General features: G+C 40.1%; 1 protein-coding gene across 2 annotated transcripts in view; it reads left to right on the top strand.

Annotated features, from left to right (window-relative positions):
• Positions 1-1,681: 1,681 nt before the first annotated feature.
• LOC111875626 (voltage-dependent calcium channel type A subunit alpha-1) overlaps positions 1,682-19,151 on the top strand; it is a 500,175-nt gene continuing 482,705 nt past the window's right edge. For both annotated transcript variants that reach the window (XM_023872012.2, XM_033755887.1), the window contains exon 1: positions 1,682-1,894. The gene's annotated coding sequence lies outside the window, so the exon portion shown is untranslated. The remainder of the gene's footprint in view (positions 1,895-19,151) is intronic.

Consider the following 19,151-nt stretch of genomic DNA (forward strand, 5'->3'; position numbering starts at 1 on the left):
CCACGATCCCGGTTTCCAAGCGAGCGAAGACAGTGCATGCTTTAGACCGATCGGCTACCGTGACCGGCAGGCACATGTTTATGTTTTATGAATAATTAATGAGACATATAGCCCTAAAACTAACTTGTTCCCAATTTGAATAACCTTCTCTGATACTCCGTACGTTTCACAGCCTTTGGAACACGGCATTTTGTTCCCTGAAAACCAGTTGACAAAAACAGACTTTCATAACGCGCTTCTGCTAAATACATCCGTTGGTTACGAATTGTGCTGAAATACAACAGTCTTTCTCTTAAACCAGACCATATTTCTGTTAATACAGATTGATCATTATTTTTTTTAGATCAGACTGTGTTTTTTGGGTATGAGATTCAGTTACGTAGGCTATTCATAATGCCCAGCGCTGTTTTCAGATTTTATCAAACATTGCAAAGGAATCTGTTATCGACTAGCATGCAAGCTTTCGATTAATCAACACTGCAGGCAGTTTCCAATGCTTTTAACATTCATTGAAAACATTGCCATTCTGGTGTTTATTTCATACGTCCGTCATTCTGTCCATTCTCTCATCCTTCCTTCTGGATATATGTAACTTTCCTAAATGTAAATGGATCACAGGGTGACCCAGTTCTTGCTAATGTTTAGAACGTAATATATTGAATCCTGTGGATACGACATTGTTCCAATGCCTTCTTGCGGCTGTTGAAGTATTTGATTCTTATTCCTTTCCTGCTATATATTACTGACCGATAATGGTTCCATGAGGACTGAAATATGTAGCAGGAAATAAAATCTAATCTGAACAACACTGATTGATCATTAGATCATTTGTTTTGGCGACGGCTAACCTTAATCATTTATGTTTATTACTTTGCGAGTAGCAGTTCATACTCCTCTTTTGTTTGTTTGTTTTTTTTTTTCAATTTGCCGCTAAGGACGTCACTAGATCATGTAATATAGTTAAAATTAAGAAGATTCACACTTTGATTTATACTTCGCACCATTCATCCAGCTTACCATTTGTAAACATCCCATGATCTGAATAAATCTACATGTAACCCAACAAATTAAGCACTTGACATATATTTAGACAAAATAAGTCCTACATTCTGCATGTTCTTCGAATTAATTTATCACAAAAATAAGGAAATGTGTTGCAGAGAGGAAGGGATAAACGAAAGAAGGAAGAAAAACGGAATGCAAGGAAAAAAGATAAAATTATGAAGGAAGGAAAAGATAATATCGAAAGAAAGATCAAGAGAAAGAGACGGCAGAGAAAGAAATACAAAAAATTGGAAAGGGCTTGAGAGTAAAAAGAAAAATGATAAAGATCGTAGGAAGCTAAAGAAAGGAAGAAAAAACAAAGACGAAATTAAAGAGAGAGTATGAAGAGACAGAAAATAAGAAAGGGAGGAAACAAGAAAATGTATACATAAGTATTCGTTAAACGTGGTAATACCTAAATAAACAAATCAATAAATAACGTGACATAAATAAATGAAAGAATGAACTAATAAAAGACGCCGTCCAGAGCGACACGTGTCCAATTTTTCTACTTCGCAGACTGTACTCTAAAATCTCGTGTTGGTCCTGCGCTCTGATTGGTCGATGTGTTGCCATGCGCTTAGCGCGCGCGGGATATATTCGAACGCGGCCAGTTCGTTCCGCGAGCCCTGATGGGTATGATGTGTGGTGTGCGAGGTGTAGGTAGCTTTATTAGTTGTAGTACGTAATGCTGCCCCGGTCAAGTGCGGTTAGTGTTCCCCTCTCAGTGCTGGTGGAAGTGTTAGATTCTAGTGTTTTATTATTGCTACGACAGTTCAAATCGATTGCATCGACTGCTTCCGAATTTACCTTGGGATCGCCTACCTCCGTTGGGAACCTCATAATTAAGGTAAGGCCTTTCTTCTGGGCAGACTTACACTAAGCAGCAAAGTATGTTGCATTTGAGGTTATCACCGTGGTGATCATGAAGGGGACTATTGGCTGAGATGTGACGCCGTGCAGTCTGGTAGAAGTTTGGAGGAACGTACTGCCTACATGTTCAGCGTCGAGAAGTAAACCAGCGAGCAACCGGCCAGAAGCAAAGTCCCGGCAGAGCGCTCGGTTTGCCTGTTGCCGGCTGTTAGCTTGGTTTACGCTTCGACGCTGCAGGTGGAAACAGTACGTTCTTCTGAAATGGAATTAAACTTTCTTTCGACTGCACGGCTCACATCCCACAAGATAGTACTCTTCAGTACAAAATCAGTCTGGTAGAAGATATTCTCCTGCAATTTGTGATTACTCAGTGCTTACTGAAAAGATAACCGTTATGCAAGAGACAGTTTAATGTTACATTTACATCTAGTTTTCATTCTGGGGGCACGTGGTAGCGTAGTTGGTTGAGGCACTATGCTACAAGTTGGAAGGTCGCGGGTTCAAGTCCAGATGAGGTGGACTTTTTGTAACTGACCTAATCTTTCCAGCCGCACTATGGCCCTGGGTTCGACTCAGACACTAACAAAAATGAGTACCAGGAAGCTTCCTTGGAAGGTAAAGGACGGCCGGCGCATAAGTCTGTCAACCTTACCGCGATCTATGAGCCGATTGTTTAGAGAAAATGCGGGAGCCTCGACTTCTCACAACTCTATGGGCCTTCAGGGCCTGTTACAGTGATACAAACAAACAGTGGTTTGAGTTCGCAAGCGAACTATAGCGACTGAGCGACCGCCTCTTATCGGCGAAGTTAGTACCAACTTTAGCGGATAGAGGGCGTCGCGTGGTCGGAGAAACGAATCCCCACGGCCGTTCGGTTCTCTAGACCGGAGCCGCTACTTTTCCATTGAAGTAGCTCCTCAGTTATCCTAACGAGGCTGAGTGGACCCATTTCCAGACCCGCTACTTCTCAGTAAATCTGGTACCGCCGAGAATCGAACCTGGGACCTCAGGACCTGTAGCCAGGAACTGTGACCACTAGACCACAGAGGCGGTCTGTTTAACTTTTAGCTTTATCTCATCTGGCAAATTACGCCTGTACGCATCTGGATTTCCAACTAAGATTTTGTTTGTAATTCGCATTAACTCTGGGCGTGATATATTAGTTTGAAAGTAATTGATTTAAGCATCATAAGAATTCAAAGCATATTCTCGTGAATTAGTGGTTTAATTGGCCGAGGGAAAGCTGACGTGCGAAGGTTCGAGTCCCAACAAGACATGCAGACTTATATGCTTGCTATAGGCCACTGCGACCTGTGATTTGGGCTACAGCGAGGTGCAAACTTATTATGTGATGTATGGGTTTGATATACTCGTATAGGTATCTCAGGTAGCTGTAAATTGAGATTTCCCTCGAAGGATCCCTGCACGGCTAAGTGATACGTGGCGATTATAGAAGAGCACCCTGTTTCGCTGTTAACACAAATTGTATTCAGTTGGGCACTCGTATGGCTGTCACCGGGTACGACGAATTATTGTGCTTCTTCTTACACGAGGAGCAAATCGTATTGACGAATATTAACTTTTACTTGTAGACAAAAACTTCAATTTATTCATATGTGGGGCAACCGACAAATACCTCCTTCTCCTACCTGAACTGTCAGTCCTTGAAACGATAGCAACAAGGGACATATCCTAACAGTAGACTGACCTGACTGCTTCACCCCCACGGTTGTTTTATGAGAATATACGTGTCAGGTCAGAACCTTCCTCGGCCCCAAACCCGGCCATCTGTTGCATCTCAACCAGCGTAATTGTGGCCCTCTCAGAAGATGTGAAATTTTCTCCGAAGCTGGAAAGCAGACCTCAATTAGCTGAACATCGTACAGTTACATTGTATATTTTGCAGAATTGATTAGAATCCTACTTATTACCATTCTGGGGATTCTGTTTTGCAGGTAAACAAGCTACATAAGGTTTCTAAGAAGTGATTTCCAGGAATGAAGAAACTGTGAAATCCATGATAAAGTAGGAGGGAATATATCATTTATTAATTCACTTCACTTCATTAACAGAGCAATAAAAACTGGCACAAATATATGACGTTCCAAGAACTGGTTGTCTTTCGTATGTTACTGAACGGTAATATCGATTTCAGATATAATTTAGCGTTGAATAAAGTTCAATTTTAAGGGATGTGGAAGGATGCATTTCAGTCACTGTTAACGTGATGTCTAGGCATATACCTGGATAGGGTGGGGAACACACGAAAACATATTTTATTATATACGCAGTGATTTAAGTAGTTGTTCAACTGCCTACATTGAATTGGGAAGGCTGTCTAGTGGGTCATGATCAGGGCCCGGATTTTGATGACATGTCATCTTTTTTTCCTTGTATCCTATGCGATGCTCTTAAATATATAAATCTCGGATATGAGCTGCTGGTTACAGAAATGTAAATTTTATAGGTATTTTTTATCATTATTTAACATTTTTAGGTTTAAGGTCTTTTTCATTTTGGGGGTAATTTTTTGGTAAATTTTTGGACTTTTAGGGGTATTTCTTGTCATTTTTTGCCATTTTAGGGAATTTTTCTTCATGTGTTTTCTGAAATGTGAATAACATGGAAGCGAAGTGTTCTTTCTTTTTTCTTTAGGTAATTTTTCTGGATTTTTCGGTCATTTTATAGGTCATTTTTTGAATATTTTCAGGTCATCAAAATCTGGGCCCTGCATATTACATTTTTTGGGTCATATTTTAGGTAATTTTTCTGAAATTTTCGGTCATTTTTAAAATATTTTCAGGTCGTCAAAATTCGGGTCCTGGTCATGACCAATTTTAAGACATTGTTCTAGAATTTGACTGCTTGTGTTATAGGAAACCACAATACACCTAAGTCAGGATAGGTAATTTTCAGACCGGGAATTGAACACGGAATTTCCAGATTCCGAATCAGGAATGAAGGAAATATTTCGATTGCTAGTCTTTCATTATACGATATTATTGTCAACATAATGGACCTGTCACTTGTTGATGTGTCCTGGTTTCAGTTCTCCAATGGACCCAGTGTCTAATGTGACAAACAGAATTATGTAGGGCGACAGTGGAACATTCACGTCTCCTTAGTGTCATGGTAGTTTTACAGTTAGGGAACAAATTCTATAAAGACGCCAGCTTTTAAATGAACAAGTTAAACGGGACCATTGGCTGTTCCCTGGAGAGCGGGTACAGAAAACAGGCTCCAGTCACAGCAGGCAGCAGTCACACTACACCGTATTATATCCCAAGGGACAGTACATCGTACTCCTGCGTCAGACGCTCTCGGCTTCGGAAAACTTTTCGCTGGCTCGTATGGACATGGAGCTTAGAGTACCTTAAAAATCAGGAAGTTTATTAAACGGATGAGCGACTATCAGCTTTTCAAGAACTCTGGTCTGTGAAATTAGTTTGAAGCGCACAATGGCTGCTAACAGTAAATGAATGATGCTTCCTTCAATTCTTCTTCTTCATCTACCCTTTCGTATTAGGCCCGCTGATCTGTTCCCATCGGAAATAATTTTTTTCTGGAACTATGATCGTTAAAGACAGTCGGTAGGACTCCTTGGAAGGGGGATCAGTCCGTCGCAAGACCACTACCTACACAGGACAACACAAATATAGAAAAAATGGAGAGATATATCTATACATGGAGTGGAATTCGAACTCACTATCCAAGAGTTTGAGCGGACGAAGACATTTCATGTTACAGATCGGTCGGCCACTGTGATCGGACCTTGAATAAATCTGAGGAGTAAATAATTTAAATTAGAATTTGGTGGAATTTACTGGCGGGGAAGGCAAGTGTAGAAAGTAGTTGCGTTAAAGTGTCATTATGTGGTTACATGATGACGTTACAGATAAATTGGTGTCACCTGAAGGTGTTAAAACCTCCTGGAAATAAGTCTTAGTGTTTCTACAAAAAGATAAGTCTTTAGGAAATCGATTACCGTTTAATCGAAGGGTTTGACAGTTGAAATATCGACCCTAAGGCACTTACAGCCGAACGATTTTGGAGTGATAATATATAGACCGGTAGTTCGATAATTGAGATTTCGTAGGAAAGTTCGAAGACGTGTGTGAGGAATAGATACGGATGAGAATGGAACCACTAGGGCGCATCTGGACTGGAGCTTTGAGACCCCTTTCTCGTTACACTCATTGCTTCTAATTTCTGTAAACACGTAACGGCGTCTAGACGGCCTAAAATATCGCTTACCGGAATTCGCGAACTCCATTTTGCTATACCCAAAGTGCAGGATGTTTTTGTGTAAATTTTCATTACAGAAATTTTAATATCTTAAAAAGCTTATGGAAAGATAAATATTTTCCTTTAGTGGAAGAGAAAGCACTCAATCTCTGGTACATTAGGATAGACCTTAAATGCCGTTCGCTCATTTCAGTGTAGAAAATGATTTGGAAACTTTAAAAAAGGCTATGTAGAGAGATTAGCGTCAACTTATGGGAAGTGAATAGTCTGTCAACGTAGACATTTCTTCCCACTAATTTTATTCATAATTTATGATATTTTTTGTCGTAGTCGCATGTTTCCTTCTTTGTTTCTGTCTCTCTCCGTCTCGTCTGTTACCTAAATTATAAATTTCCGCAGTCAGTGTTTTCAAAACTATTCAGTCTTTCAAACCGTTAGTGAAATATTTTAGAAAGAATAATTATATCGGCAAAACGTTGAACTACCTTCCACAGTATTATTAGTTTTTATTTATATTCATATTTATTTACAGTTTATTTTTATCCTATATTTTTCCAAATTTATCTCATTTTGGATAGTTATGAAATAAATAAATGTAGAAAGAAAGTACTATAGAAGGGAACGAAGAACAGGAGACAAATAATGGAAGAGACAGAAAAAGTAAAAATTAATTATGACTTGCTTTTATACGATACCGTACTACTGTAATTTATTGAGCAGAATGTCTCATGTTAGAGCAATGATTTTACGATCTCAGTTCAGTAATTGCGAATAACGTAATTTCTTTTCCACATTTCAAATAATCCTGAAGGCTATTATTTGTAATTTCACTTGGACAGGTGGAGGAGATGTGTTTATAATCTTTCCTTCATATCAGTGTTACATGTGTGGGACATCGTTTTAGAATAGCATATGGTGCGTTCCAGCTGATAATGCAACTCTGATAGCGTGTCTGCCTCAATAAAACACGGCGTGTTGACTTGGTATGTGTGCCGAGATAGTGACCTGGTCTGTGACTATGTGGTCATGAAGGTGGATACCGGGGCTTCAGAGGAACATGCTTCCTCCATCTTCAACCCTGAAGATTGAGGCAGTATGTTAAGTCGAAAAGTCACGGCGTCACAGTCCACAAAACAATAAAAGTTTTGAAAACCTGGCATGTTACATTGATAGCATTTACTGAATAATCCATGTTGGTAATATAGTGCATGCTCTTGGTGACTTACCGTTCGATCTTCCTGTGATCTGTAACGTACCTGTTTCATGAAGGGCCTCCCAAGGGCCCTGAGCGACAGATTTCCGATCGGGTTTCAGACTACATGCATGACGTAAGCGTGGGAACTGCTGTCCCATTCTCATGTACAAACAATTTATAATGTAGCAAGGCTATTTTAATTGGATTGACAGAGACAAGCCACAGACTTTCACAAGGTACTAACGCTGTGTCTTTGCTGAGAGGTCTTAGCGCAACAGGCTGGTTCAGCGGTAGCTCTCTACACTTGCATTTCGGAGGTCCTCGGTTCCATTCTCTGCCAGGACAGCGGAAATTCTGATGGATGTTTGTCGTGGTTTTTCTAATCACCTCAAGGCACCTCGCCTAATTCCAAATAATTTTAAATTCATTATTCACCAAACGCCCTACCATTCGATGCTATACATCCTCAGATATACGACAGTATCGTAAAATGAACCACTAATTAAATACTTTTTCCAAATTTGCACGTTACATAAAACCGAATCAGAAATTGTAGAATGATTCTTCTGTGATGAATTTAGAAGCAACCGTTTTGTGCATGGGATTCATATATTGAGGTCACGAGAAATGACTTACCTCTTGGTGAGATAATTGACTTAGTTGTCCCTTTCTTGTTAGTAATACTGTGTTTTAGAATATTAGTTATTCTGGAGAGGACGTTTGGGGGAAGACAACAATATTGAAATGTCGAACTACATGGGTATCAAGATGCAAACTTGTGGTGCTGCATCCTGTTTGTGGTGATTATAAATAAAAATGGAGAGGTTTCCGTTGCGTCATGTTTCGGCCAAGTTAGGCCTTTGTCAGGCGTTTCTTGAGGAAATACGAAACTGGTGGCGGACTACATATAAGCTACAGTGCTAGTGTACAATTGCGTCGGATTCAGCGTAATACTAAATATATTTTAGGTTTTAAATTAAGATTAAAAAAATTATGTTGAAACAACAGAAAGAGAAGATCTTTATGGGACGTGGTTTTGGAAGTTCTGAAGTTGGGCTGGTGGTGGGCGAATCTTCAGGTTGTTGTGTTGTGTTTATGTTTATTTATTTTGTGAAGGATTGCTTCTAGTAGCGTATCTAACTGCCTGCTGTTATTTGAGATGGGCCGGGGTCTGTGAAAAGTGCTGTGGTTAGTAAGTTATTTTTAGAATGAAATTTAAGTGTTAAAAAGTAACGGCATCATACTTACCTAGAACGAAATGTGTGCATTGTTTCAATGTAATTTTTGAAATCTTAATTTAAAATGTAAAATATATTTAGTACTATGTAGGATCCTACCCAATTGTAACTAACAAACAATGTTTTGTACGAGCATTGTAGTTTATATATAGGCCATCATTTGTGTATTTCCTCAAGAATCGCCTGATGACGGAATATCTGGTTCGAAACATGTAGTGAGTTAATAAAAAAAACATATGTTTGTGTGATGGCAACCACTCCGTTTTTATTTGTCACGATGCAATTATAAACACAGATGTTGTTTTTTTACAAAAATGCAGACTTGTACGAGTAGTACTGTCACCTTTATGCGTCTGTTCTCCTCCACCAACTTCTGAAACAGTTGATCTGTAATCATGAATCCCTTTATAGTTGTCATGATACGCCTGATTTTTTTTGTTAATCTCCTTTATTGACAGTCAGCTACTACAATCTTTCAGTCAATTTCCTGTCTTGTGTACAATTAGTTAAGAATTGTACAATTCAGTGGCTTGAGTGGGTCACTTCCAGCGACGCGTCCCTCAGAGTCGTAGATCTTCTGGCCACTTTCGTCCAATTCTTCTGTGGTCGTGATGCAGTAAAAGTGGCTGGAGCTGAAATTTTTCTTGTAAAAATTGTTTAAAGCTGTGCAGTGTTACAGTTAACATCTCTAATGCCAAGCTCGAGTATATTGTGTGAGACGTCAAGTTCTCCCGCCGGCGTCTGACGATTGCTTTGTTGTCGATTGTAATGCCCTGCCTGTACATTTTTGTTCCTCACAAACATCGGTATGCATGTCTCCGGCTACGCGGCGTCAGATGTCACAAGGCAATAATCGTCGACTACATACATACGTCGTGTTAACGGCAAGTATTCGTGTTGAGAATTTTCTACCCACCATCTCCGCATGTGATATCACGAGATCTTTGAATTCCAGATCCAGTATTTTCCCCTGAAGCCAAGGGATTCACACATTTGGAATAAAATATCTGAGAGTGCGGGAGTGGAGGTTGTTAGGGTCTAAACATATGTGACATTAAAGGTACTAAGTGGTAGAATGTTAATTGAGAATATGACCACCACATGAAGTTGTATTTAGTTTTCTGTTTGGTAGAATCAATAACGAACCATTGCAGGTAGTGGCGTAATTTGGAGGAAGTGCAGTGAGGTTTGGCGTTCTCACTACATTGCATATCCTGGGATATGACGCCGTGTGATTTGGTGGATAGGCAACAACCTTTCGGAGAAACTTCTTTTCCCCTGAAGATGGAGACAGCAAGTACCTCGAAAAATTGGTACCTACGTAACAAAGTACATGGTGTCAATCCGGAAGGTTTTGTCTGGAAAAGGCTTAGATTATATATATAAAAAAGGTAAAGACATCCCTGTAACAGGTCATGGAGGATCATAGAATTGTGAGACGTAGAGGCTTCCACATTTTCTGGATAATCGACTCACAAATGGCGATGAGATTGTCAGCCTTGCGCCCCGGCCACCCTTTACCCAGCTGGAATATCCCTGGTACTCATTTGTTTTAGAGGCTGAGTCGATCCTAGGGCCATAGATGCGGTTGGAAGAATTAGGTCAACTAAAAAAATCCACCTGATCGGGACTCGAACCCGCGACCTTCCGACTTGTAACATGATTGTGTGAATCATTTTTGAGTTAGAAATGACGATCAGTATATTAAGATTTTGACTCTTTCAAGTAGGTGGAATTTATACTGGAAATTATGCATAGGGATACATGACTGAGTTGTGTAAATATTGATCTGTAATTCCTGCTGGCTTGTGTTCCATGGATGGCAACTTCTGTAGGAAGTAGATTCATAAGTTCTTATTTAACTTCCTGTACAGGAAATATTTTGTTTCAGTTGAATTTTTCTTAGCACTCGGGACTTAACAAACACCAGTTTTGCACCGTGTTTTCTTTCAGGCGAATGCTGGGACAATACGTCAAATTAGGTCACATAACCTTTCCTCTCTATCCCTCCAATATATCATTCACATCCTCTCAAACTCCACTCCATGTGGTATTGTAAAACCGATGAAAGCAAGGAAAGCATAACGACCGGGGGTGCAGCGTGAATAGAGCAAAATGTAAAACACAGATTTACCACAATAAAAGCAGGCAAAGGAAAAACAATAGTTACACTTACGCAAGAGGAATACGGGCGTAGAGTAAATAACTTCATACAAGATTAGAAATTCGCAGTAATCAACAACCCAACACAACATTACCAAAAAAACCATAAAACAAACACTAAAACAGTGACACACAACGAAACCGCAGGAAGATATGCAAACATGAACCCAGCACCCTCAAAATTCTACGCCACAAACCAAATTCACCAGTTAGATCATTAATTAACTGGAAGAGCGCATGCGCATAAGAATTGGCGAAATATTTAACGCAAACGTTACGTAACTACAGACACCTGCCGTATACACGTACATACAATATATGCAACTCCATTCCCAAATTAAGGACCTAGAAACCGTAGAAATTAACAAAGATATGAGAATATGTTCTTTTGACATAGAAAACATGTGACTAACATACCAAAAATAGGCACTACGAACATAATTATCAGTATACTGAAAATCAACTAAAAATTAAGGAAAACATCCAAAACAAAATAGTAAAAGATAAGGTAAAGTTATCCCTCTTGTCAGACTTACGCGCTGGCCGCCCTTTACCCCCAGAAAGATTCCTGGTACTCATTTCTATTAGAGGCTTAGTCGACCCCAGGGCCATAATGCGGCTGGAAGGATTATGTTAATTGAAATATCCACCTCATCGGGACTCGAGCCCGCGACCTTCCGGCTTGTAGCATAGTGCCTCAGCCAACCCCACAACCGCGTGCCCCAAAACGTACTAAAAGAAGTAATGGAACGAAATTATTTTAATTCGGACAGAAATGTTACAATCAAACAGATGGACTAACTATGGGTTTTCAAAATATCAACAATATGAGCCAAAGCATATATTGGAAACACGGAACAAGGACACATGTACCCATCTTAATAAAACATCAACTAATCGGATGCTTTACTTATGTAAACGTATATGGAAACGCCTAGTGAAAACTTTGCAGAGAAATAGCCATTGTTGAGTGTTGTTACCAAGCAACAGCTAGTGAAAGCAGACTGAGAAGACAGCGTGGAGTGATCTGGAGTTTGGAAATCGGCAATAGTATTGTAGTTATTTGTAGTGGTCAATAAATCTATTCACCAACCCAAACCTCGTCTATAGTTACTCTAAATCATGACAATATCATTAAGTTATACAAGTGTAATTCGAAATTTTCTTAGGATATGGTGTACATGAATGAAACACAAAAGAAACGTCGGACACTGTGTTCTGTGGTAATGTGATACAATTGTTTTTGCGACAGCAGAATCGTATCTGTAAGAAGTGGACAGCAAGGCCAACCAAAACTACAAAGAGCTCCTTTGAAACCTACTCCAGAATACCGACTATGATATTGAGTCCGATTGCTAGCGAAGTGGTTTGCACCAGACACTGTTTAGAATATCTGCAACCACTACATCAACTGTACACTGTAATTTGTCATCGCAGCATAAAACGTGCAGTAAGAAAGAGGTGGGAGTAAAGCAGATGGGTTGTTGATTTCGAGTTGTATAAGAGTGAATGGGCAGAAGAGGAGACGAAATATCCTGCAGTTTCAAAAGGTAAATCGACTGAGGTTGAAACTTCGCTAATTGAAACCGAATATTGCACGTGTACCGACAGACGAAGTAAACATCTCTCAGTTCACGTTATCAGTTATTTTAAAAATTCACTTTGGGTGTTACAAACGTATCTTTGATCATTATTTCTGAGTTCTAGTAGAATTTTCTCAGACGCCCTCGTAACAGAAAGAACGGGAAAATGATAAACATTAATAACAAAACATTTCTATTAATGCCATTAAAATTTTATTTGCTTAAACGCGCTTAGTGGGGGGTGGAGTCCAGCTGGGTCCACTCGGCACGGCGGCCATTGTAGCCTGCCCCGGGCTATTATGATGTAGAATTTGGCGGAATGAAGATTGGCAGGGGAAACCGAAGTACTCTGAGAAAACCTGCCCCAGCGCCACTTTATCCACCACAGATCTCACTTGACTAGACTCGGGATCGAAACCGGGCCGCCGCGGTGGGAAACCAGCGACTAACCGCTTGAGCTATGGCGCGGCCTTATTAATGCCATTGCTGAGAATAGTCGGAGCTTAATATTCACTTCCCACGAACATTGCTGTTACATGGCGATTGGGTGCAAAAGCAACTTCATTTTATTTTTATTGTTTATCTTGCACGTGGGGTGGAAAACCGGAACAGACCCCTCAATAAAGTGGCTAGTCCACCAGATCTTCACCACGTCCACCAGCGTCCACCAGCGTCCATCTCTTTTCCTGGAATTGAAGCGGCCTACATGTGAATCTAACCAACCTTTTCCATCTCGTTCTGAAATTCCGAATGCATACAGCTCTACTTCATTTCCTGCCACTCCCTTCATGTTTTTGTGCTTAAGGACAGAAGAATTTTTAGCGTATTAAATGTAGGTCTACGATGCAACATTATGTTAGGCACAATTCTGTTCACAGTACACTGCTCTGAGATTAAGGTTGCCGGTGTATTTAGTTTTGAGAGGGCCGGAAAGGGGGATGTTGTGTTCTGTAGTGCGTAGGTTTAAGTCTGGTTGCCAGGCAACTGCTCTTGAATGTCCCAGAAATTAAAACTGCATGTTACTTATCCTGACTACCTAAGAGTCACCTTCATTCCCCCTAACTCGTTTCGTCAGAAAGGATTGTGTATAAATTTCATTGCCTTTTGTCTTGTGTATATCTTTTTGTGTCTCCCTTATAACTGAGACAGTGAGTGTTGACGGTTTAACTTCAATTCTATGTAGTTTGGGAATAACGAATCAAAGACATCGGACGAAGTTGCATAATTGGATATTTCGTATTTGTCCTCCATCTCTCCCTCTTCCTCTTCTTCTCTGGCTTCACGGCGCTTTTACTTTAGCCTTAGCCTCCCTTAGAATTACCATCCATGTGTTACTAGCCCTGCTCCCAAGTTTCACCATACTGAAAGTTCGAATTTTCTGTCGGGGTTTACCCCCCTGCCAAATGATTCCGTTTATAAGACGCCTCTCACCCCACTCTCGTCTGCTCCACTCTGTGCTTTCAGCACACAGCACACCCAGGGCCACCAACTGGGAGGTTCCAGTTTGGATTTCGTAACAGGTGGGGCATTTCCCAGGTTTTTACTGGACACATGTATCCACATCAGTGGACATCCTTGGGCCCACGTTAGCCTTCGGCTCCCCCATACATGATTGTGTTAACAAAATTAAGGACGATAATGTCTGTGGAGCATGTAGCACGCAGGGGGCTGAGAAACTCGGAAAATCTGAAGGAAAAAAGGAAACCAGTTAGGAGCGGTATACGTACAAGGGCGTATATTAAGACGGAAGTTAAATGACTGGGGCATGCGCATTTGGATTGTATTAAAATGAATCAGAATAGAGCCCAATGGCGGGCCTTGGTGAACACGGTAAAGAAGACGGAGACTTTCTGCAAAAGCTGGGACACCATTAGCTTCTTAAGAACACTGCTCCATGTAATTATTTATAATGATATTCTTCTGTGGAAACTGCATTTCAGAAATCTGTCGAGGTTGTTCGTTAGGCTATCCATGATTTTACTACGAAGGTTGTATGAGGTGAAAAAATTAACATATGCATGAACTGAGAAAGAACTGGAAATGGGGGAACAGTTAGGCCTATTCAGGTTTGAATGACTGAATAACGGGTAGAACTTGACCAGTCTTTGTATTATGAACATCAGTGATATATTGTGCATCCCCTCTGTTTTCAAACTCTTAACGATCCGGCACGTCGAAATTTAGTTTCTTACTTACAGGGGCGTCTTGGTAGTCACCTGCCTTCATGAAGTAGGTTCCCAGGTGAAGGAATCTGGAGCTACAGTCTCACACTCCCATAGGAAATTGGAGTCTGATTCATCTTCTTCCAGGCACCTTTCACAAGCGTGACTCTGGTTTATTATGATTTGCGCATGCGAGGACCGTAGGAAACCACGAAATCCTCAATAATTAAAACCGTCGCCCGAGAACCGAACACTAAGGAACAGTGATGATCACTATATCTCACTCTTCGATAAAATAAATGAATGAATTACGAAAGAAAAATCAGATCTAAGATCTTCAGAATTCATACTTACTACATGAGTTTCTTATCGCGTTAAAATCCGGTATATGATGGATGAAATAGCGTAGTAATTATGGGCGTATGGCATACTCGTATGGATTTGGTTGAAAACGTTGAAGGAGAAACCCCTATATAGTAGGACAGTATAAAATGGACTTTAAGAAATGTGTCTAAATGTGAATTGAATTTAATTCAGGAAAGGACGGTTTGTCGTGAAGACGGTCGTAAACTTTGAGGCTTCTTAGGTTTCTTTAGCTGGAATCCTTATTCAAAATTAGCGTCTCCTTTTGTCGTAACTTTCTGCAAGGTGAGCAAATTGTTGTAAATTTCAAAGATTCGTTATAAGGGATGGAAACTTCAGTATATTTTGAAGCAGTCTGAAACTTACAGGACTTTACCTTTAATTTTGGCTGTTCATCATTGTTTTTCGTTCTTCCTTTTTCTGTGAGAAATTTCCTGATAAGAAAGAACGGATCAGTTGGACGCGTCGAGAGCAAAGTACACAAGAGAGATTCGAAGGTGGCAGAAACAGTGACGTCACTAGCGTAAGTATGGAAATAGCTGGGGAGGCAATGAGAACTAACTGGCCTGGAAGGAGAAGATTTGAGGAAATACAGGAAAGGAAGAAGAGAGGACAAAGTAATGTCGCTGGAAAGATAGGTTAAAATTAGGAACAGAAACAAATAAAGGGAAAGAAATGAAAGAGACGTGAAAAAAGAAAGGAATGTAACAAGACAGAAGAAGAGAATAAAAAAGAAAGCTCCGTGGCCTGTAGTCCGCAAGCGAACTATACCGACCGAGCGACAGCCGGTTGTCGGCGAATTTAGTGCCAGCTTTAGCGGATTGAGGGTGTCGCGTGGTCAGCGCAAAGGATCCCCACGGCCGTTAATTTCGGTTTTCTAGACCGCAGCCTCTATTTCCTTGAAATAGCTCCTCAATTATCGTCACGAGGCTGAGTGGACCCCGTTCCAGACACACTACTTCTCAGAAAATCTGGTAACGCCGGAAATCGAACCCGGAACCTCAGGATCTGTAGCCAGGAGCTCTGACCATTGGACCACAGAGGCGGTCAAAAGAAGAGAATAACTGAACAGAAATCGATGTATGCACGTAGTAAAAACATGTAGATGTAAATCGATGAATGCTTAAGAAAGGTCAAATAAGTAGGTAGAATCAAAGAAATAAGTAAGCAGAAAAGACAGTAAATAAAGGAGCTAAAGTACAGAAGAAATCGTGAAGAAGAGAAGGGGAAGAGAAAGAAGTGGGCACTGAAGATAGATAACGATACCTTACTTTATATCTCCACTCCTCGTTAAGAGATAATTCCGAACGCGGTTTTTAACGACAGAATGCTCTTTGCGTCCTTGCCCGTCCATTTGCATGTTTCATCTCCGAAACAGCCTGAGACGTTTAGACGAAATTTGTTATTGAAAGATATTCGCTGAAAGTCGAGGAGAAAATTTAATTTTGGTCACTGTCCAATATAATCTCCATATTATCTGGCATCCAAGTAGAATTATGATATTTCTTCCCCTAATTTCTGCATTAAGCTTCCTAGCTTGTTGTATTCATTCAATCTTTATTCTTGACCGTATCCTTCCAACACACTTTTGGTCTTCCCACGTTACTCCTTCCGTCTAGTAAGACAATATTTCTAAGAAATGCAGCTACAAAATTGGTTGTTGTAAAATGTTAAGATGTGTAACTTGTACTTGAAACACTTTTTAGTCTACTTTCCTTATTAAAAATAAAACTAGGCTTATGCTATCACCCTGCTATCTCTGAGTATGCGTATTTCCCTATATCAACTTTTGAATGACTGAACTAATCTGTATTAAACTTGTTATGGTATGTCATGGTATCTGAGCCCATCTCAACGGTATACTTCATAAATCCCTTCCATCAGTCTTTGTGTCTGTATGTGTGTCCCTCCTATCGTTGCTAGTTCTATGTGGAATCTAGTACAATAAAATATATGTTACAACTGTTATAGAGCTATATAATGAAACGATATATTTATATTTGTAATAATGTGTTTCTGTCTTTAGTAAATAGACACCAAGCCCAACGCGGTGTACAAAACTGAAAGAGCGCTCTTGGAAAATATGTGCAAGTCTACTTAAAATTAGAATTCGCTTTTCAAATCTTGTTGTGACTGAAAAACGGATGACCTGTTTTATGATTAAGTGTATCTTACCTTTCCTTATAAAAGAGAGAAACTAACTAACCTAACCACTCAGACAGCGTCGTCAAATAACCCGCAGATGAATTAAGACAAGCCCTCAAAATTGATGAAGGAGAGAATTACAGTTGTATGTGCAGGGGCAAGATATGCACTCCGACCGACACGCAAATTAGCCCTTGTAATATTGGCTGTTGTACACATTCAGAAGAGGTGGAAGTGGTCCGGTCTGTAAACAATAGATTTGCAGTTATATTACATTGCAGAGGAGCGGAATACAATTACAGGCAAGTTGTGGACAATGTCAGCCAACAACGTCAGCCTGTCCCCCGAGTAGTAATAACAAGTCAGAACCAACCAGAGGGCAGTGGAAGCTCCAACTACTTGTTGCTCTCCCTCGGGTGTGCTGTCGGCACGCGCTTGTGGAGACATTCGTGGAAAAAAAAGACAGTAATTAAAGAAACAAAATAAAATTAAAGAGGAAGAAAGCACATAAAGAAAACTATCATATGTAAAGAAAGGATAAAATAGCAAAGAAATGTATAATAATAGAAAGAGAGAGAGAGTATGAAAATTAAGAAACACGCCAACAAGGAAAGAAGGGATGATAGGAAGTGTTTCCTCAAGTTGGAGTTCGTTTTGCGAGGCCTGTGTTACCAAATGATGGAATTCTGCTGAACATGGATGTACACTTCGCTTCTTATTCTTGAGGTCGAGTGTGCTTATTTCGACTCGGAGTCGACTATTCTGAGAAACTTTTTGTAGTTTTCCTCAGTCTCTCCAGGAAAACGACGGGATAATATTTAAAATTGGACTAGATCGATTACTTCCACAATTTTTTTCCCGATTCTGTTTTACAAATTATTTTAACATTCTGCTCCCTAAAATTTAAGCAGCTGAAAGTGTCTTTAGACGAATAATGGCTAAATAAATAATGACAGAATCCTCAGATCATAAGGAGTAGGATAGCAGTGTACTTTTTCACATTCTTCAATTGGCCTATGATGATACAGCCTCAACATTGTACGGAACGAGATGCGATGATGTATTGCTCTTTGAAAAAAAGTTCACGCATTCTAGGCTAAAGTATTAGATCGAGGTAAGCAATCAGCTTCACGATTTTACCGTTTTACCTCTGATGTGAAAGTACCCGGTGCCATTGATGAAGCCAAAATTCCTGTCTGGTTCTTGTAGCAGATGCCGTGATAATTGTCTCATCAATGAATAGTTACAAAAGATAAGTACTTTGCTTTGGACGATAGATTGACACTAATAAAATCATTGTTCTCATTCCGGAAAACAAATATCTCGTGTGACACTCAAAAGAACTCTCAATTCAATGCAAGCTTGCGTAGAGACGAGGGAGAGTCAGTAAATAGGTCACAAATGGTTATAAAACGTAAAACATGTGATGTTGGAACCTGTAAAAATCATTTATTTCTCGGTATATCCTCCGTCAACATTCATACGTTTGTTCTATCACTTTACCAGTGCGTCGAAACCCGCAGAATAGAAGTCTTTTGATTGTTGTCTCAGCCACTTCCGCAACTCCGTTGCAACCTCTTCGTTATCAGCGAAACGTTTGTCACCCAGTTGTGAACCGCTCCACTCGACAGAAGCTTCCCACTGTAAACAGGAAACATCTCTTTATGAATATCCTTTGCATTGTGTTATTTTGTCCACAAAAGACAACGCACAACAGAACGTTACTCTTCGGTAGTATGCCCTCAAAAAACGGTCGTTACTTTTGACTACTGAAACCAGACTCTGAACATGCGCATGCTCTTCTGCTACCTAGATTATCATGAAGCTGCACTGTGCTGCTACTTAATGATGCATATAGAAAATCTATTACATCCATTACAGCTGTTTTATTTCTATTTGTGACCTATTTACTGACTCTCCCTCGTACTAATAGGAGAGGGGGTGTTGTAGAAAATTGATTGTAGGCAGTTTAATAGATTTCAATGAGCACACTGCATTAACAGTGATTGTGACCAATGTTCGCAGAGTGGAACTAGGTTGAACGTACCAGTACATTCCGATTTTCCGACACCTAACGAGAATGGTTCTTCTGTACTGGTCGGTTCATAGAGAAGGCGCTTAAGCCCATATAATATTGTTT

The sequence above is a fragment of the Cryptotermes secundus genome, unplaced genomic scaffold (assembly GCF_002891405.2).
Source record: "Cryptotermes secundus unplaced genomic scaffold, Csec_1.0 scaffold168, whole genome shotgun sequence".
NCBI lineage: Eukaryota > Metazoa > Arthropoda > Insecta > Blattodea > Kalotermitidae > Cryptotermes > Cryptotermes secundus.